This window comes from Manacus candei, unplaced genomic scaffold, assembly GCF_025592945.1.
Source record: "Manacus candei isolate 608988 ecotype Guabito, Panama unplaced genomic scaffold, ASM2559294v1 h1tg000065l, whole genome shotgun sequence".
NCBI lineage: Eukaryota > Metazoa > Chordata > Aves > Passeriformes > Pipridae > Manacus > Manacus candei.
This window is the reverse complement of record NW_026138113.1, coordinates 3,900,280-3,927,839: the sequence shown is the minus strand read 5'-3', so window position 1 is coordinate 3,927,839 and position 27,560 is coordinate 3,900,280. Positions and strand designations below refer to the sequence as shown.

Sequence of the window (27,560 nt, the reverse complement as noted above, 5' to 3'; positions counted from 1 at the left end):
ACTATCTATGAAACAAGGGGGAAGGTAAGAAGACATTAAATCCAATCCCCCTTTACTTAATGACTGGTACTTCAAGAATAAGTCCCATCAAGTACATGTTTTAGAAATCTTATTTCTGTATTCTATTTATTACAGGGGAATTTTAATGTTCCCCAAACTTAACTGTACAACATTTGCTACACCACCACATCCGTACTTCACAGCCAAAAAAACTAAAACTAACACTTGCAATGAGGAAGTTCCCTCCCTTGGAGGTTAAGTATTAAAAACACCACCAAGGAGACAGACATTTCTAATAGAAGCATTGTTTCTACATTCATACCCTACCTCAGGACACACCAGCAGTCAAACACACATAATTCCTTTTTTCACAGTTTTCCAAAATGTAATATCTGGTTTAGGAAAGGTCCTTTGTGGATTCATTCTGAAATAAAAGAATGATAATGGACTGCAAACCTCTGAAATCTTGTATTTTCAGCCTCACTAGATAGCAACACACACTAGAAAATTTTTAGGAGTTGTATACATATTTTTCTCTGATCCAGGCAACATGAGCCAAGCATTCATGAGTGCCTGGGTAAGCTCTCTTGGATGACACAAAGAGGGAACCATGCAGAAGCAGTGAGAGCTTTCCAGTGATAACCAACATGCCACGCTAAGTTTTGATTATCTGAACACAGACCAAATCCACTGTCTTCTTGTTTCATCTTATCTTTCATCTTACCATTTTCAAAGCTTTGTCTGACAGCCAGCCCTCTCAAACTGTTCCCAACTCCAACAGGCTACTGGAAACCTGCACCAATAAAGCACTGACTCACCAGGGAAAACATGGCTATCTCACCTGGCACAGCCAAAGTGAAGCAGACACTTTTAAATTAAATTCTCCTTCAGCAGTTTTGTCTTTTGGATTTGCTGATATTAAGTCCAGTTAACTAGTATTAAAACAAAACTAGTTAATTCCAAAACTGAAATAACACAATAGACATAGCAAACCGTCAGGCTATGGCAAAAGTCACTTTCCTGAAAAGCTGTGCAGTTCCTGCCTCAGAGAAATATGAAGTCCACAGAAGAACCTTCCAAAACAGTGGTGTATGCACCAAAACCCTCATGCAGGTTCCCATTGGTCAGCACCCAACCAACCCCCAGGGCAGGGTGTTAAACCTCAACAGCAGCTGTTCAAAAAGCACTTTTTGCCTGGACTGTAATGCTGAGCTGCCATAGCACATGACTCCAGGCTTTTGTGGACCAAAATCTTACTGAGACTACTGATAAGAAACACGTTTGCTTACCATTACAGGCCACAGGATTCATTGGCAAAAGCTGTATTTCTCCACTCCATTGTGGTATGCTCAGTCATTCTGAAATTCCTGCAGCAGAGTGAGTGCAGCCCACTCAGGTACAATCCTTGACACTAAATCTTTTGATGTATCACACACAGGAACCTGCAACAAGAGAGGGAATCTTTACTCCAAGGACCACTGTAGGCATTAACAATGCTTCCATTTCTTCCCTTCATAGTTCACAGAAGAAAAATCTACTCAATCTCTATCTCTACATACTATGAACCTTTGCCCAAATAATCAATAGAAGAAAAAGTACTTAATTATACTGTGGCACACTGCAGCATGAATGTAACTTGACTGAAACACTTAAAGATAGATGGAAATGTCTGAGAAGAAGGCCGAAAACTGATGAGAGGCATCATCTTTATGCTAACTGATACCAATGGTTTTCAAGCAAAGCTTCTGTGACAGCAAAGGACACTCTGTTAGAAACAGTATAAAAATATTTTACTAAATTTCACAGCATTATAGATAATGCAGCTCTTAAGTACTTCAGTAAATTTCATTACGCACAAGATCAAATATCAGCAATTAGAAAAAACATCCCAAGAAGAGAATCTGAAGTAAAACAGTGCATAATTCAAACCAACATAAAATATTGCACATCTACAAATATGACAATATGGCAGGAAAACTAGCTAAAAAAAAAACCAGCAAAACATTCCCTCCCTGTACCTTGCAAGTCTGGATAAAGACTTCTCTACTGTTAGTACGGAAATGAAAGATTCTGCTACTACATTTGCTTGTCTTGGAGCACAAGAAGGGCAGAAATGCATATTCCTAGGATGTCATGAACAGGAGATTGTATCTCCAGGTAGGCAGGATGATCAGAAGACAGGTATCAGGTATCATCCCCGAATGCAGAGCACCAGCTGTCTAGTAGGGGAATTCATATTATATGTAACAGTCCTTGGCTTTGTCTTCCTCTCTTCCTACTTTACCAGCTTTACATGGACTCTGGGAAAAACTGGTTAGATGTGACAAGATGCCAAAGGAGTTCAATAGCTCAGCACAGTGTCAGGTACTAGCTGGAGCCCTGGATGGTCACTATTCATTGCTGGAATCCAGCACATGCTCAACAGGGGCAGGAACCAAGAGGAGGAGTACGTGGTTATACAGCAGTGTTGAAAGAATGACCCAAAAAGAAGCCAGAGCAGGAAATCCAAATTAAGATGTCAGTGGGAAATCTGATACAAGCTAAATAAGTGTGCTGGGAAGGGACAATATCAACATCTACTTCATTGTTCACCCCAAAGCTCTGTCACTAGAGACCCACTTTGGAACCTAAAAGGCTTGGGAAATTGCCAAATAATCTGGCACAAAATCAGAGTGGATGCAAAGTATTTTATCGCAACAAGAATTAAAATAAATCTATAGTCATTTTCAGTTAAATTTTTGCAAGAATACCCAAACTATTCGAATCATCACCCCAAACAGGCACTCCATTCTGTCCCCCTGGGCTAAATGTCCAGTTCATACCTAAGCTCTGGGACAGCTGTGACCAAGTTCCATTAGGTTTTGGCCAGCACTCAGCTGTACCTAGCCAAGCCCAACATGCACCCATATTCATAAAAGTGGTACTGGAAAAGGTTCTTATGAAAAAGGTCAAAAACCTGATGAAGCATTTTGGCAGCCTTGGAGGCAGATGAGAGGGAAAAACCTACGATATCTCATGGAGTTCATCTGAAAAGGCAGATACAAACCTGTTGACTCTGTGCATGCCTAAAAGCAGATAAAAATAAGACTTTGTTCAACCTGTTACATGTTCAGTCTGGAATGCCCAAATGAGCTGCTGCTTTACTTTCATTGTACTATGTATCCAGTATTAAGGATGAGTCCCTGGTAATCATGAGAGATGCCTCAAGTGCCTTTGAAATGGACCAGTGTCATCTGGAGGGCAACACTGGGCTGTGGTTTACTGGTATTCAATTGGGAAAATGAGGGGGACATCCAGTTTAGAGTGACCCAGAAATTTTGTGATTTTAGAAAAATAAACCATGATAGTTTTTAAAAATCATCCCACTTTAATGAAGGTGCTTAATTGTGGTAATTCATACGTACTACACTCCTAGTTGGTCTTTAGAGAATTAATGTAAGGACAAAATTGCACTGATTTTTAATTTTTTTTTTATTTTTAAAAGATATGCCTTAAAGTGTAAATTTTGCCAGAGCCCTGGATAAAGAGTTGCACGTGAGATTCCCTTCAATTACAGAGGGATCAAGCTGCTGCTCCACCAGAAGTGTTATCAGGATCAGGCCCTGGGGACAGTACCCTTCCTATCACACACAGACATTACAAACAAGGATAGCACCTGGCAGAAATATTTCACATCAAAATCTAAAGGGAAGGGAGCTAAAAAAGCAAGATCCTCTCTTCATTTGTAACCGAAGCTCCTCGGAGGCACAAAGCCCCGTGTGCTGATAAGCAGCAAGTTTCCGGCAGTAAAGTGATACACAAAGTACTTGGAGCCGTTTTTTGATCTGCAAGACAGACAAGCCTCCCTGCATTCAGCACTAACCACAGGCGCCTATTTCCCTAGCAACAGCTTGTGGGGCACTTTCATTTTGACTGAAGAACATTTAACCAGTTACATTATGAGCCCTGCACCTTGCTGCTACAGCAGCGGTGTCTTTTCACACCTACCAAATTGCTATTTGTGTGGTATTGAGCTGGTGGATCGATGCTGCACCTGCAGCACAGATTTGCTGTATCGTGCTTTGGTGTTTTGTTGTTGTTTTTTAAACTATCTGAACTTTATCAGCTAAAACTGATCAAAAGTGAGGGGAAAAAACCCTACAGTGTTAACAAAAGGTCTTCCTTCTTAGAAACACCTGTGTCTATTACTGTTTTCCTTTAAGTTGTTTCCTTTAGATGTCCTTAAGATGTTTCCTTTAAGTTTGGAGTATTAGAGCACACAGAAGAGAATACATGACAACAGTTCTTGATTAATTTTAGGGAGACTTAATTAGCTTCAAGAAACACAAATTTCACATAACAAACTCAATAAGGATAGGTTCTTTCTGCATCATAAAATCCCAGAGTTACCACATTTCACCAAACTTAACACCTGCTTAGAGCAAAGACTTGCAAAATTGGTTGATTCTTTCCGGTTTTATTTAGAACAGTCAACAGCATATTAAATAAACTGAAAACCCAGAATTCACTGTGGCTATGGAAATTGTACAGAAGCTAAGAAAACACTGATTTTGACTTCTTTTTCAAAAAAGCCCCCTTCAATTTTTCTTTTGGTGCAGTTATTAGATATGCTTTGTATTGCCAACAGTAACTTAATTTTTTCAACATAAGTAGAAATTATTAATGATAACTATTTTCAAAATTGTTCACACTATCCTTACTCAGACTTTTTGACTGGTTCAGTGGACACCTTAACAAAACTCTGTGAAGATACACTGCAATGCACCAAGAGTTTCTGGTTATCTACACAGTTTATTTATTAACTTAAAACCATAAAGTTGCCACGAGACTCAAGGTTTATCCTGCTAGGAGATATAGCAGTGACATCAATTTTGCTGGAGCTCTAATTTGAATGCTCATCTGGAATATCCACAATTGTAGAAATATCTTAATTTATTTCAAATAATCACTTTTACACTGAGAAGCAAAATATTTTACAGCAAATCTCTTTTACCATCTCTTTTGAGCTTCACTAATAATTATTTTGCACTGAAACACTGACATTTATTTGAAGTATCATTGGACAAGATACTGTGGCATAATGTGCATTGAGTACTGGTTTGAAACAACTTTATATCTAATCTGTAAAAAGCATATTTCATTACAGTAATTTTAACTGAATGAAAGTATTTTAAAACAAAAATGTGATTTGTATCATTAAAATCCTGTGCTATACTAAAATCTACCTTAACGAGCAGATCCTTCAGATGTTGTTTTACAACACTACCATTATTTCCCCTCAGCTACATACAGTTCTTAAGAACTCTCAATATTTTTCAGAAATGTTTAAAATCTATTTCATATTAAATATATTTTTAATAAACACTAATTTATAAATCAAACTAAAAATATTACAAATAATGCGGTGCTTCTTTCTATTTTACTGCCTGGCTAACACACTTGTAGATCTTCTGAAGATCACTTCCATGCTAGATGACAGTGTAAGGAAACAGAAATTGAACTGATCACTAGCCTAAAGTTTATTTTACTCAGAAGCATCCAAGACAATCTATTGTAGAAACAACAGAAATGCTCAGAAACAAAAAAGAAAGCTAGAACAAAGCAAAAAATATTAGATAAAACTGGCACTACTTCTTCTCCCACACTACCATCAAAATTACATTGAAAAGCTCAAGAAGAGTCAAGAGTGTGTTGATTTCTCCTATAAAAGGGATTTTCAAATTCCTAAACTACAACATGAAGGAGCATGCTGGCTGGACATGTTACAACTCACTGAAGAGCCTTCAATCCCCACCTTCATCTTACCTCTTGCTGCTGCTGAACTTGGCTACCCCTGTCTTACAAACTCACACGAAATTACTGAGTTTTTGCCAAAAACCCAAGAATGTTCTTTCAATAACCACATCCTGTAGTTAAAGCATAACAAATTCCAGAGTGATTTCTCTCATCTCTAATCCCCTATTTCCATCCTGTGCATATACAAATTCTCCAAACCTTCTGAAGGCCTAAATGCCAGTATGAGAAGAACAACTGTTGTGGTTGAAGTAACGAACTTAAATCCAATTTCTAGCTTTTAGCCCTCCTACGGATTTTCTACTGGCTGGCTCCAAGTGTATCCCCTTTTTCTTTCACAAAGGAGCTGACCTAATACCAGCATCCACCCACAAAAGGTGCTGATGTTATAAATGAATACTCACAAGACCTTTTAGGAATACAGTAGTCCCAAGCTTATAAAACACAAATAATTTTGGACTATAACAATTCATTAAAGTAAACATCTCTGTTGGCACTTAAATATTTTGCTGGACTTTAATCTCATACTTCCAGAAACTGATATAATTCCTGGATGAGAATGTCTGTTCAGCTGTGGCAGGAAGCACAATGCTGGGCTTTAAACATCACATAAAAAAATAATTAAGTTATTGTGTAATTGCATTCTATTTTTAAAAATAAATATATAATTAAATAAGAATGCATGATGTTAAGGACAGCAGAATGTCCACCCTTCAGCTCCCACTGACAGACATGGTGGTTACAAACACAACACAGTGAATCAGTGCTGTAAATTCAATTACAGAAACAGGGGCTGGGGGGAATCTTTCATTTAACACCAGTTTTTCGGTAGCAAGAGAAATCAGCATTTCGGAGCAACGGCGTGACAGAGCAGGGGATGAAATCGTGACGTTCCTTCCACGTGGTTGTAACACCACCACCTTTTTAGGCCTGGTTCAAGCTGACACACGCACCATTACCATCACTTCCTCATTGCTAACACACAACTCAGTGCCTGAGCAGCAAACCCTCCTCTAACGGGGAAGGGCCCACGTGTGCAGAGAGATGTGAGGAGAGTGTTCAAGTACTACTCCCTGCTACAGCAAATGCACGTTTATTCATAAATCACCATCCTCCCTACACACAGAGTTTAATGAACAGAAATCTAGAGAGGAAAGTTTTCCTGCTCATTTTAAAGAACTAAATCCACAGGTCTTGGCTATGGCTCTGCAACAGGGGTGTCTCCACTAATATTTGCTCAAGTTTCTCCTTCTCTTCACTCTTCCTGCCCACCACTTGCTCCTATCTTGTCACCACAGCACACCAGTTCTTTGGTATGTGCCTGTCACTTCTCTAGGTCTACATGCAGTCAGATCAGCTCAAAAATAACCATTTGTCTCTCCCAGGTTTTGTTTCTTTTTGCCCAAGAGGCAGACAGGTCACTGACTGTGTGCAGCAGCTTTGTGGCAGCACAGCCGACACAGCTGAGAGCATTTGGCTGCTGAGCAGAGGCTGGACAAGGAGGTGACAGCAGGAATGTGCTCCTTAACCTGAAAATGTTGCTGCAGCTGTCATGGGAAGAACTGTGCTACCACATGTGCCCCAGGATGAGGGACAGCCCAGAGAGATGCCAGGCAAGAGCCAGCAACAGAAGAGATCAGCTTCTCGGGGAAAACAGACCTCTGTGCTCTGCTAAGCAAGTAGTCAGGGTGGTCTGTAATTCTCTGTTTTAGCATCCAACAGAAGTCATTAGCAGTTTAGTTATACACACGCCACAACCTGCAGGAAATAATCAAGACTGTGAAGAATGGGGACTGATAAGTACACGCAAGCAGGGGAGACTCACCCCAGTCAGGCTGGCTCAGCCCATCTCTGAAAACTGAAGCTGTGAATGAGCAGGTCCAAGATGCTTTCCCAGACTAGGGAGGAGAGTCGTAATTGCATCATTTTTCTAGATGAGCAGTGCCAGCAATTCAGGCTGTGAGTCAGTACTGAGCCAGCCAATGCCCTGTGGTGGTCCCTGGGGCCCTGTGCTATTAGAAGTGATGACTTTCACAACAGGCTGCTGAGCAGGATCCAAGCAGACTCACACTTATTAAAGAAAGGAGAACTGCTACTTTATTTTTCAGTTAGAGCAAGAACATACTGCCAGTACTTTGGGCAACTTCCAGCAGCCAAATTACTGTTAATGTCCAGAATGCTTTCCACTTTTGTCTGGAAGCCTCCAAGATGAGTAAATAAACCCTCATGTACTCTTATTTCTATCAACATTTCACAGAAAGAAAAAGCCAGAAATAAATCAGATTTGCTAGAATCACCCTGTGAGCTCTACTCACATCTTTTGACTGCCAGGTTTATGCTTCCACCATGAAATCACACTTCAAGTTTGCTGCCTAAAAATCAAGTAATTTCATGTGGAGAAAAAAAAGTGCTCTTTCCTTCCAACTTACAAGTGTTGTGTGGCAAGATGTACACCAAAAGGATCTGTATTCAAAGGCAGGAATAAGGGAGGAATAATTAAGGGAGTTTGCAGATGAAAAGAACTATTTGAAAAGTTTAGCTCACACTTTTAAGCAAAAGGGAGCCAAGCACACAAACTGAAACAACATCAATCATTTCATGACCATTTTGCAGCTTGTAATACACGTGTTCTATCTTACACACCTTCTACAGGTTAATCTCAAAACCAAGTATTTTTGCATTTCATTACCAGCCTCAAAAAACATATGAGTTCCCAATGAGAAAGAAAAGAAAAAGTCAAACATTTACATGTGTGTAGTGTTTCTGAAGTAACACAATCCCCAAATATTTACAAATCCAAACACTACACACTAACACTTCACTCATTTTTGTTGGTTTTAAATTAATTTAACTGACTTTCATAAACTTTCACTGTGGAATACCATGGTGCTTGAAAATGAAAGTGTGTCAAAAGCCAAATTTTAAGAAATGAAGCAGAAACCACTGAAATACAATATAATACACAATATGACAAATCTTGTATCTGTATCTATCACTGAGTCCGCTCACTTCACCCAGGAGCTAACACCCAAGTGTTTCAGGGCAAGGAAAAACATAAGCCATATGCAATCCTTCAGTGACATTAATCATGTGTAAAACAGGCAAATCTACATTTTTAGGTATTCTATGTATTACACACAGACATAAAAATACTGTAATATTTATTTAAATCACAACACTGGTTTACATCCAGACTTTTACTACTTTATCATCCATGCTAAGCCTAGGCATACAGACACTGCAACAAGTCAGAAATGAGGAAGAGAAGGAATAAAATATAAGTGAAAATTTCTGGTATGTATTTTTGTTAAAAAGTTCTAATCCACTCCTTAAAATGACTGTAAGCAGGTACTGTATTCAGGCACAAATATGTTGGACTATACCAATAATTTCATCACTGTCTCTTTGTTAAATATCGATATAGGCGTATATAAGCACAAGAAATCCCTGACAGTAAAGAAATTAAATACAAGCAAACAGTCAAAACTTAGGTCTCAAAACATTCCAGTCACTCCACAGCACTTTTACAGAAGTGCACAACTGCTTGAATGTGCTCAGTGACAAGCACAGAAAAAAACTCTCTACATCTTTCACACAAGGTCTCAGCTTTAGGTGGAGTTCAAAAGGAAGGTACCTGGGGAAGACAGGAGATTTGTAAGAAATGCACAGAGGTTCAAGTGATGTTCAAAAAAACTCAGTGGGGTAAAAGAGAAGTGTCCCACTGGGAAACACAGTGTACACTGTCAGTAGCAGATATCAAGCACAAATAAGGAAAGCATTAAGAAAAAGTTTTAGTATTTAGACACTAGACGGGTACGATGAACATAGAACCAACATTCACTAAACTCTCCAAAAACACCAATTTTATGAAATCCCAGTTTCTTTGGCAAGATGACACACAGAAGTAGTAAAATAAAGTAAAACCAAAGCTGTAAATCAAGCATCCCAAATATCAGAGAGATTTTACATGTACTAGGAGCACTAGATAATGTCCACTTTATCACCACCACAGCTGAAATAAATCTGTACTGTGAACAAAAATCAAGGACTTGAGTCACCCGCAATAAGCAAAAATTAAGATTTAGAGAAAATTATACTCATGACAGCAAATATAATTATTAATGCATCAATTCTTTTAAGTGGTGTTAGATTTTATCTATTTCCCTTCAAGTTTCCTCCTTTGGCTGAGATGAAGCCTGGAAGTCAGCACAAAACCACATTTCCCAGGGGACTCTGATCACAGCCATGTGTGAGTGACCTTCCCAGGGCTGATACAGCCAGACCAGAGGTCTGAAGCTCCCCCCTTGCAGACAGGGAGCACCTCTTGGCCTGGTGACTGCTCCTCCTCCAAGAGCTTGAGCGACTTCCCCAGCCTGCCCTTGTTCTGTGACCCTACAGAAAGGATCAGGAGGGGGTCAGCCTAAGGAACGGGGATGATTCAGTGAGTGACGCATCAAGGAACTCGGACCGCAGGTCAAGAAATCCCCAAGAAGAAAAGACATATTCTCATTCTGGCAGGAGTCAAACAAAAGAAATGCCAGGAAGCTCATCAATAAAAGCAGATGTTTGTGTCAGTACTCCTAGTTCATGCTCAGAAATTAGTCTTTTGCACAAACAAGCTGCAGTGAAGTACAAACCCAAGGTAACTGTATGGCATATTCCAGAAGCATAGCAGATAATCTTTGCCATATATTCCTTCACTTAGTGTGCTTGAAATCTGAAGTTAATATTTCATTATAGGGAAATATACGTAAAATCTTAAGTCATAGGCCCAAAGAAAATGCTTAAAAGTTTGCTGACTTTTCCATTAAGACAGGAAGGAAGTTATAAGAATAATTTAGCCCACTGACTTAAAATGTTAGTGTTTTATCAGAACATTAACAATAGCAGACATTTTTAGTGGACCCTAAATCACAAAATTGTGTTTTAAACTAAGCTTTTAGCACTTGGCTTCAGAAAAAAACTCAGCTTTGGCCAGAGGTAGACAAAAATTCATAAGGGAAGCGAAACATCAGCTTACAGTTCTGAAATGCCTTTTTGTTTGTTTGGTTTGGGGTTTTGTTTTGGTTTTTCTGTAAACAATTCATAACCAAAAGCTATGTTTGGCAATAGTGCAAGGAGGGTGCAACAACCCACCAGGTTACTACTGTGTAAAAAAAAAAAGGCTTGGCTTCTTTAAACAGAGAAAGGGCAGGTGAGTAAAACCTGCTGTTAGCTATATAGCTACACAACCCATGCTGTCAGCTATATGGCAACATAGAAAAGAATTAACAATAAGGATTATCTTATGGGAATACAGACAATCATCCCAAGAGTTTAGAACTAGAGAAAACTACTTGATCTTGGGATTCTTACGACTCAAGCATTACTTCCAATCAAAAGGCACACAATGCAGTTTGTGTTCTACAAATGGTCTGTCCAAGTTATCAAATTATCCAGATTTTAAAGATTTTTTTTTTAAAGTTTACCATGGTAAAGAAACCTACCTACCTAGTTACACAAACAAATTATTAGCAGATCAATTAAAACATGAAGATTAATAGCATGTAAAATCTCCCATAGTAACTACCAATGTACAAACTCACAACCTCCTGTAAAGCAAAGTAGAATTACCTGCCTCACGTTTACCTTATGCAGGATAACATTATGTACAGGTAATAAATATGGCATATTAACTTGCTCCCTGGCAACATTTTGTGCAGTCACCCTCTTAGGTTAGAAGGCAGATCTGTCACCTGCCTGGTTATTGTCTAAAAACTAGCCTGGCCATAATTACCACGTTGCTCCCCAAAGTAAGAATATACATTTATGTTAGAAGACATACATGCACTCTGACCTTGTACACTGCTGGGGGAGGTGAGGAAACAGTGCCATCATAAGCAGCTCTGCTCTGTAATCACAAATTCCTTATGACTGTCACAGGAGCCTACATATGTATTCTGAAGTTCAGGTGGACATTACTGACACTCTTTAAACATAACAGTCCTTTGCTGAACACAGTTAGGAAGGGCTGGTTGGATGGCATTGCGTGCAGGAAGAAGCAGTGCTCAGCCTCCTCTGCTGAATAAGACACCAATAAAGACCATCCACAATTACCTGGGCTGTTCCCCAGCAGAACAGGTGGTTAGTGCATACAAAAACCAGTTTTTCAGGTCTGAACTCAAATTGTGTGGTAACCACACAACAGACCACCCAAGGGTTTGTGAGTGACCAGAGGGTCACACAGCAGCAGAGGGAACAGCAAGAGAAGCCAAGTCTGCTGGAATCCTTCTCATGGAGCAAAGAAAAGCCTGTACTGTACACCTGGGGGTGTCAAGTACTGGGACATGAGAACCCTGGAAAGCGTTGAGCAAATCCTAAAGAGCACTTCAAAGGAGGAAGATTCAGGGAACAGCATGCTGTATTGTTCATTTTGCACTGACCAGCAACCTCCAGTGTCACCTGGAAAGCTGCTTTAAAAATTCCCCCAACAACTAGCTATGCATCTTGTGGTCCTAGCATTTGGGACTCCAGAAAAGCTTGTCTACTTCAAACAGAGACAGTCAGAACTGATTTTAATGTCCAGGGCCATTGTTTCCATGGTGCAGGCTCAGTGAGCCGGTGCAGAGAGGCAGCACCCAGAACCCCAAGATGCTTAAAGCACTCACATATGGAGTGAACACAAATACAGCTGGCTGGTATCTTGCAGAGAAGGCACAAATCAGGGTGATACCACCACTAACTACCACACAAAAAGAGAACTTACTAAATTCAACCATGAGGCTAAAAACAGAGATAGAGTTGTTCCCCTCTCAGTCTGCACACTTCCCCTGCCCACTGCTAGGCCACTGCTCTGAGAGCAGGATTCAGGTCTCAGCAAATAAAAAATATTTCTGGACAACTTAGTTTCCAATGTATTAGGCAGCTGCCTTCAAAAGTGCTTTTAAAACTCACCAGGCTTCCTTTCCTGTTCAGATATCTCCAGAGTCCCCATCTCAACGTTGGCAGTAACCTAAGCCTGACTCTGGATCAGGGCAAGTTTTTTTCCCAAGTCCACTATAGTATCACAATACAATACAATTAGGTCTCCTCTGCCTATAACCTGCAGTTATCACATTTCTGGAAGGGCAGTGCACAGTTACAGAAATCCTTCTTCCTCCCACCCACCTCCTTTTTTCCCCTCTTGAAAGCCCCTCATTTTACAGTGAGAATATTATTTACAGCATGTGAAACCTGTAACAACTGATTGTTAGCTTTCCAATTCCCAGATTTCCCACACTTTCTACAACCAACACTCCTCAGCCTTACCAGCAGGTAGTAAGTTTGGTTGTTTGGCTATCTATTCGTAAATGCTCAAGCCCAAAGAATGATGCCTGGGATACTGATACACAGAATGGGATGAAGAAAACATTCAGAAAGGTAAAAAGGAACAAGCACAGTATCAGTATCTTTTAGATTCTACAGCCTTCAGAAGAGACACTTTTGTTATTTTTATTTATTTATACTAATAGATGTTTATGTATCCTTACCTATATAGATTTTATTGGTAGCAGAGACAACTCAAAGGAAAGCCTAATGATCATGGAACAACTCAGTTCAAAGCAAACACAGCAGAATGTATTTCCAAATACAACTGCCTGCATAAAAGTAGGACAAAAATTAATTCAACTTGTAAAACAAGTGTTTAATGCTACTCTGATAAACCAGTTTAGCTACAACTACATCCAAATTCCCTGTGTAAACATGCTTGATAAATGGTTATGGAACACAGAGCCAATATGAGAAAAGAGCAACTCTTATTTCTTGCCTAAATCTGCCCAGAATCTTGAAAAACAAAACTTCCCCTTTTACTCTTCCAATATACTATTCATTAATTGCAATTTAATCTCCTTTATCTAACAACATCGTTAATTAATTGGTCTGCACCTGACCAGAAGCAATTAACACCCACATGTGTTTCTGCTCACACTGACAACCTGTGTCACTAAATCATGTTCTACAACTCTGCAAGGGAGCTCTGAACATGCAAGCAATCAACACATCAGCTCACTGGGGAAAATAAAACTGCCTGTGTGGAATTTTGTCTATTGTGGCATCACAAAAACGGCATCAAATTGGTTTTACAATTGTTTTAACTGTACTGCTTTTTCCTATTTCTTTGAAAGCTAAACATGGTGTTTATACTGTTACCAAATCAAAAATCACTTTCTCAGAGCAACTCCTAGCTCTGACTATCTTCAACAGCTGTGAATTTTGTGTTACTATCTTATGTGCAGTAGCACTGCACATTCTTAAGCAAACCACAGTATATGTTAACTGTTGCTCTAGCACTGCAAAGCATCTTCTGCCTTATTTTAAAAGGGCAGCATCCTGAGGGAAAAGGTGGTGGGGAGCTGATTGTAACTGTTACAATTAGCAATCTAAAAATAAAAAGTAAAAACTACTAAATTCAAAACAGGATACTCCTCAGGAACTTGCAAAAAACTATAGGTGATTTTTAAAAAGTACTACAGTGAAATATTTTTATGTTCATTTCCTGCTGTAAAAGTAAAACAGTAGAACAGGGCTCACTCTTAAGAAATACTGGAATTGGGATCTCAATGCAACTGGGAATACCTTCAACCAAAACACAGTCCAGCTCACTTTTCCAGCATGTTTGCAGAAGTATAACTTACCACTTGGAAAGCAGGAGCCCAGTTTTACAGCACAGCCACCACCAAAGAGGGGGGAACTGTCCCCATCTGTCTCTCTAGAAGTTCAACAACACATTCTTGCCACTTCCTCTAACCTGGTTGTTCTGTTCCTACAGAGGAAAAAAAATATCATACTTAAAAAATGCTTATACTATTCAAAAAAATTCTTTTTGCCCATTTAGTTCCATGAATCATCTCAGCAGCAGGTCAGTTGAGCACCAGTGCTGGCTCCAGGGAGGGGTGGGGGCACAGGGGCAGGAAGCAAGCAGTGCTGCCCACTTTCAGTGGCAGCTCTCCTTGAGCCAGCTTAGTTACACCAGAAAAATCGCTGCCTTCACTGCATTTACTCCTGTGTTCGTTCTTCAAGTCATATAAGGATATTTCTAGAAAAAAAACCCACATTTTTTTTTACACAGACATCATTAGTCATTTTTACATAACTAGTGAGCAGAAAGGAATTTAAAGTTCCCAGGACCTAGAAGTTATAAAGCCACAGAAGTACACTTTGCCTCTATGTTATTCCTGTCTTCTAATAAACTGCACAGGGCCCACATACACTAGTACAGGTACTACACATGGAATAAGCAGAACAGTAAGAACTTGCACAATTCAAGTATCAAAACTGATCCATTGTCTTTATCTGTGATAAGAATTCTTAAAGTATTTTAACCTCAAAATTCAGTTCCTGATCAATACGTGTAAGTAATGCCTACATACATTTCTCACATCTTCTGTTATTTATTTTAGTTTATTCCAATAAATGTGTATTTCTCAAATATACAAATGTTTGTTTCCTTGGCATTGAAATGACTGTCATCTTCACAGCAGCAGGCAAAGAAGGAGGAGGAGACCAGGCAGAAAGTGTGAGGAAGTGAGAAAGTTTTGATAGCGGTACCCCAACTTCCTTTCAAATGAGGAAATTAAAACCAAAATTCTGATCTGCTACTGAAACCAATTTTTTTGATTCAGTCCCACATATGCTCAGTAGCAATAACAGGGAAAAAGACCCAGACACACAGAAAAGCTGCAATACAAAGTTCATCCTCTCTCAGCTTGACCCACTCTGGTTTTTCCCCCCACAGCCTAAGTCTGAGCTTGTTCCAGCAAGCAGGTCCTGCCTGAAATACCGTAACAGATGGGCTCAGGTTGACATGAGCCAGATGCTAAGAATATCTGGCATTTAAATGATCAGGGCTTTATCACCCATGTCCATTAATTTCAGCTGAGTTTGAATAAACCTCAGTGAGCTCAGTCTGTCTGCATTCACCTTTGGAGCTCCTTCCCAGCTGCACTCCTTACCCAGCCCTTCCACGTGCTCTGTCATTCTCCTGGAATGCTTGTTTCCTCACCATTTTGGTTACTTGGAAAAGGGTATCCAAGTAAGAATTAGTCACTGCTAGGTGGTTTGATCATCAACTAGTTCTTAAAAGAACCCCAATATGAATGTATGCCTTTACATCAATAAATAAATCAGAAAGCATCACAGATTGGATATTAACTATTTAAGTCAATAATGACTAAAACCCAGGTTATATTGCAAATGAAAATCATCTTACTAAAATATTTTATTCAACTCGCTGAAATGCTAACTAATCATTATTAGTCATAACAAAAATTCATTGAATGAAAAGCAACAAACTGAAACCAAAGTTGTACTGTCACAGTTAAATTATTTCTACATTTATCTACCTATAAAACCCTTATTATGTTGTCTCCTTCCATGAAATAAAGCATGCAGTCTTAAGACCTAAAAACTTTATCAAAGCCCTTTTAAGCATTTTTGTATTGATTACATCACAAGACTATGCTTGTGGCTTTATAACCAGCCATTTACAAGGCAGCATTATTTAAAAAAAAAATAAAATAAGGATTTATTACTACTCTTGCTGAGCATCTCAAAAACACATTCCTTTTGTTGTGGGCTGAATGACAACTCAGATTTCAAACAGTATTTATTTCTGCAACCCACAGAACAGAAGATGGGACAAAGCTCTATCACTACACTTAAGCAAACTGTGATGGAGGACACAGGAGAATGAGCCTGAAAATTAACTCCTTAATTATCTTTACCAGAAGGCCCCACAAGCTACTGAGCAGAGCAAACATACACACATGTCCTGCAGTGCACACAGAACACTTGCAGCACAGGGGCACTTCAGGGCAGTTCAGAAGCTGCCAGAAGCAGCCACATGTATTCAAAGAAACTTCTCACCTTTCTCTGACTTATGCCAGTTGCAGCCTTGGTAATCTTTGTTATTTCTGTTTTTAAATAGAATGTATTATTTATTCGCTTAGTTTTATGCCTAGAAACAGAAGTTAAACACACCCTGTTTGTTCCCTCTCTGTAATTACAGACCAGAAGCTACTTTTAATGCTGAAATGAGGATTACAGAACATCTGTTAAGAGAGGAACATTTTGGCCATTAGCTGTGAAGAAAGCTTTTAGGAAAAGTGGTATGTGTGGCCCTGTGTCACACGAGAGCCAGCTTTGATTTTGTTTCTTCTTTAAAGCACCAGCAGACCTAAAGCCTCTGAACTGCAGGGCCTGTGCTGTAAAATTCAAAACAGCAGCCTGGTGCTACAGAGGAGAAGGTTTATTTGATTTTTATAAAAATGCTACTGCAAACAGGCTACGCAAAACAAAGTGGTTTGAAGGACATTTTTTGACACAAACTCATGTCTTAACTCCAAGGTACTGAGGTAATGCAATGCCTTGGTTAGAAAAGGAACAGCAGCCTCATGTTCTATTCAATTTTGTTGTTTACCTTTGAGGAACCTAGACAAAGTTGTTCAACTTTTTACACCTTAATTTTACTAACTCTGCAGAGGTAACACTCAGCAGTAGCAATCTACACATGGTGTGCAGGAAATATCATTACAGCCTATTTGTGCTATCCTGTGTTATACTTGTTAAGCAAAGAACACTTCTTAAGACCCAATGTACAGCTTGCCCCTCTGCCAGCACATGTGGAACACCCTGCTGCTTGGCACCACGAGACAGAGCATGGACCCTGCTCAAGGAGTCTCAGGAAGATAGGATGGTGTAAGAGGCAAAAGACAAGTAACACCAACAGTTATTTAAAGGGATTTTCAAGTCTCTGGAGATAACGATGATCATGATTTTTACTATGAGATAAGAGTGTTATAAAACTCCTAATTTTATAACACAGCATTTTTTTCCCAGGTGAAAATGTTGTGGTTTTTTTTAAATAAGAGTAGGAGAAAATCCCAGATCAACATCTTTACTGTTTTCAAAATGTAAACTATAGAATTCATTTTTTCAGCGAACACAAGACAGACTCTTCGTGAATTCTGCTGTAATGACCCAAGGAAGAAGTTGCACTTCCTCATTGTGATAAAGATGATTTAACTACACAGTGGTTACAAACTATTTCACACTGTAACATCCTGTCAGCTTAGCAAATAATCATCTTGAAACTTCGCAGATGCTGCCTTAATAGATTATCTCCCTACTCATGCAGTATTCAGTTCCTCAAATGGTGCTTTAAAGAGACTGCACTTAAGAATTGGGATGTTGACTGGGCTTTAATTAGGGAAGAAAAGAGCGATCTCTGGCTCAACCAGGTACCAGTTTTCATCTGAAAAATCTTCTTGGTTTCAGTAGGGTCTGTAACTGTCTTTTTTTAATTTAAGAGCAACTGGCAATTACACAAATACCCACCTTAACAGAAAACGGTGATCATCACCTCTAGGCTTACACCCTAAACTAATTAGCTCTCAACCAGCACCTGCTCTTTCACTTAGCACAAGCCAGGAGAACATACACTAGGGAATGAAGTCTCTTCTTGTTTACTCTTAATGGTGTTGACATTAGCTTCATTAAGAAAAATTTAAGAAGTTTAATGGTTGCTTTACAAGAACCCCCAATGACCCTAATTGCTGCTAGTAATGGCTTCTGGAAGCACAAATAGCATGTTATAATGGCCATTGGAAACCTGTATTGGCTTACTGTTTTCAGAGTGGTATTCAATATACCCGTTTTCCATTCCACATTTCTGGATAGGGGGAAACTGTCAAGGTGTGGTGACTTTGGCAAATACTGGTTTTAATGTCAACCACTGCAAGGGAGACTTTTTTCAGAAGTACTTAGTACATTCTTCTTCCTTCTGTAAGGGATCATAAAAAACCGTCTGGATAGGACTTCAACATTTGAAAGGTCAGGATGGATACCTAAACAAACAAAGAAAACCCTTCAGCACAAACACAACCACCCTGTCCCACTGTTTGCTTATTTATTTTCGACCTAGATACAAGCACTGAACCCTCCTAGAAACTTTTTCTCCTGGAATCCTGCTTGCATAAAAATAATACTGAAAATTTTTCTTATTTATCCTCAAAATATATTATAGCTACAGAATTTCTTGATGGTACTTTTTCTTAAGGTGAGTGCCTTTTAAAGTTCCCAGGTCCTTATTTAAAAAAAAAAAAAAAAAAAAAAAAAAGAGAGAGAGAAAAAGAGCGGGGAAAAAAAAGGCAATCCCCTCCCATCATGAATCTCAGCAGAAAGCAGTAAGGTAACTAATACAGGTACAGCTACATCTTATTTCCCACTATGAAGAAATTTTTATATTGCAGTGGCCAGCATAGGACATTTTATTTCCCATAATAAACCAAGAACACTTCAGAATCAAACCACAGGTTTTAGGTATATTTATGTGGATTCCCCCATCTTATATTTGCACAGCACTTATCACATCATAGTCTTGGGCCAGAGCCCCGGGTGTCAGGTTCTCAGCAGTACAAATAAAATAGAACACATCTGAGAGGAGGAAAACAGACTTCTGTGCTGAATCAAATTCAAACATTACATTTCATATTTACTTTGTGTGTCCAAAAACGCTTTCTAAGTGTCTCTGCCAGTTCTCAGCACTTGTGTTGACCACATTCTCACAGGTCATGAAAGAAGTCTCAGGCTCTCTCTTCATTGTGGTACTGGGTTGTTGGTGATGATATTCCCCTGTTCTAGGATTTCCCACATCTGCCACTGGCAAACGTAAGATCCTTGCAATAATGTCTGCTGTGCTATATGTATTAAAGCATTTTAATCCCTTAATTAACTTGTTATAAAAATACCATAACACATCCTACCAAGATTAGAAGTAACTTACCTATTCAGCAGTAAAAAACACACAAGCCAAACTTCTGCTGATATTTCAAGTTTTCCCTGATATTTAAGCACCTCCTTCAGCAATTTAAAGCCCTATTGTGCTAAAAAAGTGCAAGCCTAAAAGGATCTGAAATACTCCATACTAGAGCTGTCAGCTTTTGACTTTTGAAAGCAAAAGACCCGAAGTTCTCCATTGACACGGCGGGCAGAATCCCACCCCAATTCCGAGGCCTCTCAGCTTTGCCAAATCCGCCTTTTCTAAGCCTAATAAACTTGAGAGAAAAGATTTATGGGCCCGAACATTTATTCGCTGCTCCCAAGTGTATCAAGTGGTGTCATAAGAGATAATAAATAACCATTGTACGGGAAACCTTCGACGCTTTTAATTTCGTGCTCCGCGGAGCGCGACCCCCGAGCCTTCACCCTCCCGGGGCATCTCCCCTCCCGGGGCGGCCTCTCACCTGCGGCCGGCGGGAGAGCAGCGGGTCGGGGCTGGGGCTGGGGCTGGGGCTGGGACCGGGCGCTGCTGCTGCTCCTCCTTCTCTTCCTCCTCCTTCTCCCGCCGCCGCCCGAGGTGTCTCTGGGGCCCGCGGAGCCTCCCCGGCGCGCCGAGGGCGGGACACGCCGCGGCATCGCCCCTCCTGCCTCTGCCTCCTGCGAGAGGGACGCGGGCGGGACCGACGGGAGGCATCGCCTAAGCCTCGCCTAAAGGGGTTCCCGGCCTCCCTCAGCTCTGCTCCCGCTCAGGGTCAGCAGCACCCCATCCCGCACAGCTCGGGGAGCGTCCATGTGCCCTCCCCATCAGCATCCGCGCTGTACAGGGGTGCAAACAAATTTCTGCCCTGGGCTCTGAAAAATATGAAGGTTTACAGCCAGCTTTTTAAAATCTGGCTACTGTTGGGGTGCTCCTGGCAGGACTCCCCACCTCCCAGGCTGCGCCCGGGGACGAGGGACCCGAGCGTCACCGCGGCCATCCCACGGCTCCCGTTTCCCATCGCTCCACTGAGTTCAGTCTCCTCAGACTGCTTCGTATGAGTTTCATTGGGCTGGCAACGATTCCTCAGTGCACTGAGCCTTGAACACACAGCTGCTAATTCAGCCCGAGCCTGGCTCTACCACACGTTAAGTCCGATGCAAAGCTCACTGGAAACAATAGAAAGAAACGCCGATTTCTGTGGGGTTTTGGATTAGGTTTATCAGGGGAGCTGTTTGTTCGTCACGCAGCCCGTGGCAGGCAGGTGTGTGCCCGGCTACCTACAGCTGCAATGCATTAGTCATCCATGGACTTACCACTACTGCAATAATACCTCAGTAACTAAATACAGTTTTTACTTTTGTCCTGGCATCCAGCTGGTGCTTTCCACACTTTGTAGGCCCGAGCAATGAGCTTGAATCGCCTCTCTCGGACAGAGCAGCAGTTCAGTGCACACACCACAAGCACGACAGCTTTATGTGACTCTCAAAGCTCCTGTTCCAATATCGGTGGGCAAATAGGAAAGGCTTTGCTGCCTAAGACTGCCCAGCCATTAGGATGCTTTGGGGCAGTTAGGGCTGGGAATCTTAGAAAGGAATTTAAATGCAGTTTCAGCAACGTGGGACAACATATAAGGGATGCAGCTGAAGAAGTGGTTACACACCTGAGGCACAGGATCAGGCAGTGAACTGGACTGTGCTCCTCTGGTGCCTGCCCTGTGACGCTTTTATGTGCAGTCTTGAGCAAGGTACTTAATAACATCTGGGTCTTCCCATTCCTGTTTTGGACATTGTACATCTAGAAAGTACTAGGAAATTATTGGAGCATTCAGATGAAAGTGGTGCATAGGCTATTCAGACCGTTTCTTAGGGGAGAGAAGAAGAAGAATCTTCCAGTACAATGATTGTTAAAAAGAATTCTTTGTCTTCACTGAAAATTGGATTAGATTACAAGATTTAAATCTGCAGGAAATGGAAAATACATTGTTCTGCTGAGATCATAAATGGAGCCGTTTCAGAACAGATGGACTCAATTTATCTTTTCATCAAAAATCTGTGGATCTTCCGAGTACAGAGATTGCATAACATAATTTCTGTATACCCACAACAAATACTTGCTATTCCATAGTAAGATCTAAAATTCTTGCATGGTTCAACACGACTGACACTGTAGGGTTTTTTAATGGCAGTAGTTCCAAAGTACTCCAAGGGCTGTATGTACACTGTTGTGCAGATTACTCTTTAACTATTGGAAATCACTATAACACATTTTTAGCAAAACAGATGTAAAGAAAAAAAAAAAAGAACCAAAATATAGAAATTAATATCCAGTTAACTGGCTCCTGTATATGCTACATATACACTCCCCCTGTTCTTTTTCCTGCTGCTAATGTCTCTCGAGTGCTGTGCAGCTGCAGTACAGCCAGGGCTGGTTTCCACAAGGCAGATGATACCACCCCTTACTGGAGAGCACCTGGCACTGCTGGGAGCCCTGCTCAGTGCCACTTCCTAAGTGCAAGGTTCTGTCCCCGGTGAGAAAAACTGATCTAAAATAAATTCCCTCTGCATATGTGATAGCTGCAAATGTCTGACATTGTGAACATGTAGCCCTCAATTGAAGGTCTGTCTGAAATGACGCCTTCTCAATTTGAGTACAGCAATCCCTAGGGTTGTGTTTGTTTCTGTGAAAGTGTTCTTCATAGACAAGCAAGCATTATTATTTTCAAGCTCTTGCTTAGAAAAATGTCCAGCAGCTTTACAATGATACCTACATCTTGAATGTATAAAACCAGAGTATTAAAGACACAAATCTAATTTTTCTGAAGACTGAAGTGGGTAACTATATCTAACTCTAATAACTGTAGAGTTTTAGTAAAAATTAGCTGATAAAAATCTAATAAAATAAAAAATTCAATTTTCTACTTAAATTATTTGTAGATAGGATATTTATGCCAAATGTATAAGTGTAACCAGTGTCATTTACAAACTCTGTTACAGAGCATTACAGAAGTCTGTTTTGTACAGTTCAGATGTGTGCTTCAATGTAAACTGCCATAGTATCCAGAGCCACAAATCATTATGAAATAGAGAAAGATCACTATTTTTAAAAAAAGCAGAAATAGAAAACCATAGTAAATTTCAAGTGTAACTCTCGTGGGGGAGTTACATTTTTCTCTTAGTAAGTCATTGCAGGTTGAATGTGCCTCCAGCATGTGCATGTTTGTACCATTCACAGCAGTAAAGTGGATGACAGCATTTGGTCCCAGCAAGTTACTTCTAAATAATTTTATCTGTGAAATGTTTCAACATTCAGATTTTCAGTGGCTCCCATAAATGAATCAGCGAGGACTCAAGAGGATGGTTGCCTACTAAATAAATATGTGACAAAAGCAAATCAGAAATACAGTCACAGCCTCAGAATATATTCTTTTAAACCCTTAGGAATAATTTGAAAATTAATATAGGCTGTTTTGTGGGTTAGACAATATATAAAGTATACATAGTATATATATATAAAGTAGCACAGTATGTTAAGCTGTACTTTTAAAATTAGCAGGTAGACTCCTAATATATTCACTCCTTTTAAATATTCCATTGACATTGAAGTATTTATTAGAAATTTTGTTTGTTTGTTTGTTTTGGATTAGATTTAGCATCTATTTACCAGTCTGCATCCACACACACTCCACTCTCTCTTAGGCCACTGATCACTTTAGAGAATGAGACAAATAACTTGAGTAAATTATTTGCTATTTCCTGTAAAGATATCTAATAATAGAACAATCCCAACATGCTAGGCACGACATGCTTAGGAAGGATGCAGTAAGACATTATTTTCAGCTGCTTCATTGCCATCACCCTCATTTACAGGACAATATTAGAATCAATTGCTGAAAACCATTAGGTTTCTGCTGTTAAATGCAGGAGTACTTTAGTGCATCAGCCTGGCTAAAGAGAAGGCAGAGTTTCACTGCCGTTACGTGGCTTGTGTTTTTTGGCCCTTGGATCAATTGAACAAATGTTTGGGAATAATTTGCTGCTTTCTATAAATAAAGCAATAAATGCCACATGTTTGTTTAGGGAAATGAAAAGCTATTCAGGTCTCTTGTCCTATTTGTTATTTCTTTTAAAGTTGCCCAAGACTCTTAACTGACTTGAAATGATGATCATGTTTTCTGGCATTCCAGATTTCATAAGTCATGGGATTTAATACTACAACTGTAATTTCTCCAAAGAAAACTTCGAGCCCAATGTAAATTCACAGCACCGTGAAATGATAGAAGAGATTAGGAAGGGTCCAAAAAAGTCTGTTACTGAGGAGCTATACAGTGTTTTTGAGAAGAACTGCAGGACTTGTGAATTCCAGTCCCACTGGCTGCAGCTCCAGGGCCTGGGCAAGGAGGTTTTGTTTGACTTCTTGGATTAAGAATCAGAAAAACATCTCCATCTCCTCTCCTGTTCATGGTTAAGATTTTTTCTCCTGAACCAGAAAATTAATTATTGCCTTAAAAAATCAGTGCCTGGCTAATTGCTTAAATCTTCTACCTGTACTTTCAGGTGTGATTTGGGCTGCACTAAGGGCTATAGATCAGATTTGGTTTTAAACCTTTCTGTATACTCAAGTTGACCAGTATTAAAATGGAACATTTTCTCCTAGAAATTGAATTACTCTCAACAATGACAGAAGATCTGGTCTGGGACTTCCTAGAAAACTGTTAGATGGTCTTTATTGAGAAGTCACTCCTTCTTTTTGTTAATTGGTACGTTATGCAAGAAAAGAAAAAAATGAAAGCAAAGCCACTTCCCTGTCAGGTACCTTAACACTGCAGGTGGAGTTTGACATGAAATGGAAGATGTTATTGATTTAAAGAACACAGAGAAGAACAGATCATTTTATGTTCACAGTAAATGATGAAACTATTTAGCTAACTGTTTTCAATTTGCACCTTCAGTATCTTTGCGTTAGTAGCCAGGAGGTTATATTGGAGAGAAAATAAGAATACTTTGGAAAAATCAGTAAGGAACAAATGGAGCATGTATATTATTAGGGAAAAACACTCTTACATAAATTGAAATACAATTCGAGAACAGAAAGTTCTGAGAGAATGCACTAGGAAACTGCTACAAAGCAAATTTAAAAGTGTGTGGACAAACAAATCTGGTTAAATCAACACAGCCCTATGTATTGAAACCAACTGCAAAAGTTGGATTCCTCCCTTTTCACGTTAATGCTTCAGCTCCCAGATTCCCAGCATCTGTATTTGCCTGTACTCTCCAAAAAGTTTGTTCTGTTTTTGACAGACCATCACGTGAGTTTGTTCTGAAGAATTTAGAAGCACTCACATGTATTTGCATAAAGCACTTTGTGTAGGAGAGCAGGTCTGGGGCAGTGTGTGGTCTCTGCCGGTGCTGCAGAGGAGCCAAAGCTGCCTGTGGGCACAGCCAGAGATGCCAGGACAGCTTCTGGCACTGGCTGCTCCTTCTTGGAGCCAGTACCATTCTCATCCTCTTGGCTCTTCACCCCACTGATATTGTGTAAAGTTTTTGGGGGTTTTTTTGGCAGCAAAATCCAGTTTTCTCAGCTATCCCCTTAGAGTAATGGTATTCTGTGGGATTTAGGCAGTAGCTCACCAATACCACATAAGTTACCACTACCTGAAAGTGTTATTGTAGCATACAAACAATGCTACAAACCAGGAGCATTCAAACTGCCTTTTACAGCTGGAGTACATGGCTTAGACACTGCACAGAAGCGATGCACTGGATGGCACACACTGCAGCACAGACACACTTGAAGGTTTCAGCAATTAGAAGGCTTTTTGATGTTATCTTGATGCATACAAATTGATATCATAACATTGATTTAGTAAAACACATTTTGGGATGAAGAAGATCTTATATAAATAATTACATTATTTTATAAGTTATTCCTCTCATACACTGTGAAAAATTTTGAAAAGGAAAAGGAAACATGCATAGAAGGAAGACAATATGAAAGATTTCTACCTGCTGTTGAGTTAGCCATTGATTTTTCTAACTGAGAATAGTCTTTTCATAGTTACTTATTACCAGGCAACCACAAAGGAGTTTGATTCAAGATCCACTACAGTGAAGAGGGGAAAAAATCCCAACCCAGCTTTGGTTTTGTTAGTTTGTTTTTTTAAGATGGAAGCTTTAAGCTCAAACAGATATTTTTGTGTTACATTGCCAGGCAGCATAACCAAGCAATTTGTTTATGTGAACCAGGTTTATTTACAGATTTCGCTGTCACCAAATCTAGTAGAGTAAATGAACTTTAAACCTGGGAAAATGCAGCTGAGAGCAGAGATTACTTTCTCCAATAATTATTCAGAAGCATTTGATTGCTTAAGGATCTTTAAGCTCAAGAGTCAAACATTGCTTCATACAGAAGCAAAAGTTGTTTTATATACCCGTACAAGAACGTTTTATTTATTTTAAACAAGGAAAACACTCACCAGGTCTGCCCTCATGGTTCCTCAGAATCCTCCACCACCACACAAAAGCATTCTTTACAAGCCAGTTCTTGCATGGAGTCAACTGCTTTTTTTCTTGCTGGTATTTTGCACTGTGGGAAACTACCACTTCATTATACAGAAAGATTTTTAAAAAAAAATCAGCCTAGCATCCCAACATCAGGTTGTGGAATAATTTGCACAGAAACAAGCTTCAAATACAGATGTAAGAGGGTTAAGAGGACATATTCCTCTTCCAGCCTGCTCAGTCAATGGGGTTTATGGTTTTTCTTTAAAAAGCTGCTGTAGCTGCAAGAAATACTCTTCTTAAAGCACTAACAATCTCAATCCCCTTCGTGCTTCACCGAGACCTGTTGCACAGGATTTGATAAATGCTATATTCAGCACCAAATCTCTGGGCCAGATTACTCAAGTAATATGTACATAAATATGTACCTATTTAGGGGCTGTAACATAAAATAAATTCAGTTATTCCAGCTACTGTTAAAGTGCAAATAGTGATTAATCAGCTGATTCCTAGAACTTTTTAGAAAATAAAGTTGGATCCGCACAGTTTTAAGATCTCTCATGAGTTTTAACATCCATCAAGATGTCAAATGGCTGGCTGTATTTATTTACACTGCATTTTTGAGGTAAGACTATTTTCTAATCAGTTGCTCATGTTATATTTAGGATACATTCATGATGATTCCAGATATAAAAAAGGTCCATTTTGAAAATACCTCAAAAAAGTTGCCACCAGCCACTGGACCACTAATTATTTTCTACAGATTAAGTTCTAGCAAAAGAAGTTTACTATATTTAAAACCCTGAGCTGTAAATTCTGAGGAAACAGAATCATGCCATGTCTCTCAAATAGGAAGATTTACTTACAGTTCAGCTTCTTTTCTGCCACAAGGTAGAAGACTGACAAAAAACCCTAACAAATACACAGCTTTTAACTATAAACACCATCTGAACAATCTTCTTTTTAAATTTAAAAATCCTTAGAAAATCAATTTAACACCAAACAGAAAGATACATAAACATTTCAGCTTATTTATGTATTTCCAGTGGTCTTTGGTAGACTACCAGTGGCAAGACTACAAGAACTTCCAGTATGTGTCTTCCTATCTGAGCCCTGCAAGAAAGGATGGTAACCACAGTTTACAACACACTTCAGTAACATCAGCTGTGCTTCAGGAGCTGCTAAACATGGATTTTAGCTGAAAGTAAATCAAATTAACTCTTGCATGGTTCTACACCACCCTCTCAGCGTGGCAGCTCTGAACAGCTCCTGTCCTGCAGCTCGAGCACTACCCTGAGGCCAAGTTCGGAAAATAAAAAAAAAGGATCCTTCCACAAGCTTCCTATGTATTGTGAGGGGGAAAGTTGGAGAAAAATCATACATTAAGAACCCTCTTCATGCATGTACATTCTTGCACTTATTCTCAGGCTTACAGACTCTGCTCCAGCTCTCCTGGAAGGAAAAAGAGCAGACCACGGCCACTTGAACAAAGT

General features: G+C 39.7%; 1 protein-coding gene across 2 annotated transcripts in view; it reads right to left on the bottom strand.

Annotated features, from left to right (window-relative positions):
• Window positions 1–20,094, bottom strand: part of ADCY7 (adenylate cyclase 7) — a 60,746-nt gene extending 40,652 nt beyond the window's left edge. Inside the window, exons 1-3 of one of the 2 annotated variants that reach the window (XM_051805578.1) lie at window positions 20,055–20,094; window positions 14,448–14,575; window positions 1,290–1,442 (exon numbers count right to left, since the gene is read on the bottom strand). The gene's annotated coding sequence lies outside the window, so the exon portion shown is untranslated. Of the gene's footprint in view, window positions 1–1,289; window positions 1,443–14,447; window positions 14,576–18,461; window positions 18,861–20,054 lie in introns of those variants that run through there. The other variant, XM_051805579.1, reaches the window with a different exon arrangement.
• Between the last annotated feature and the right edge of the window lie 7,466 nt (window positions 20,095–27,560).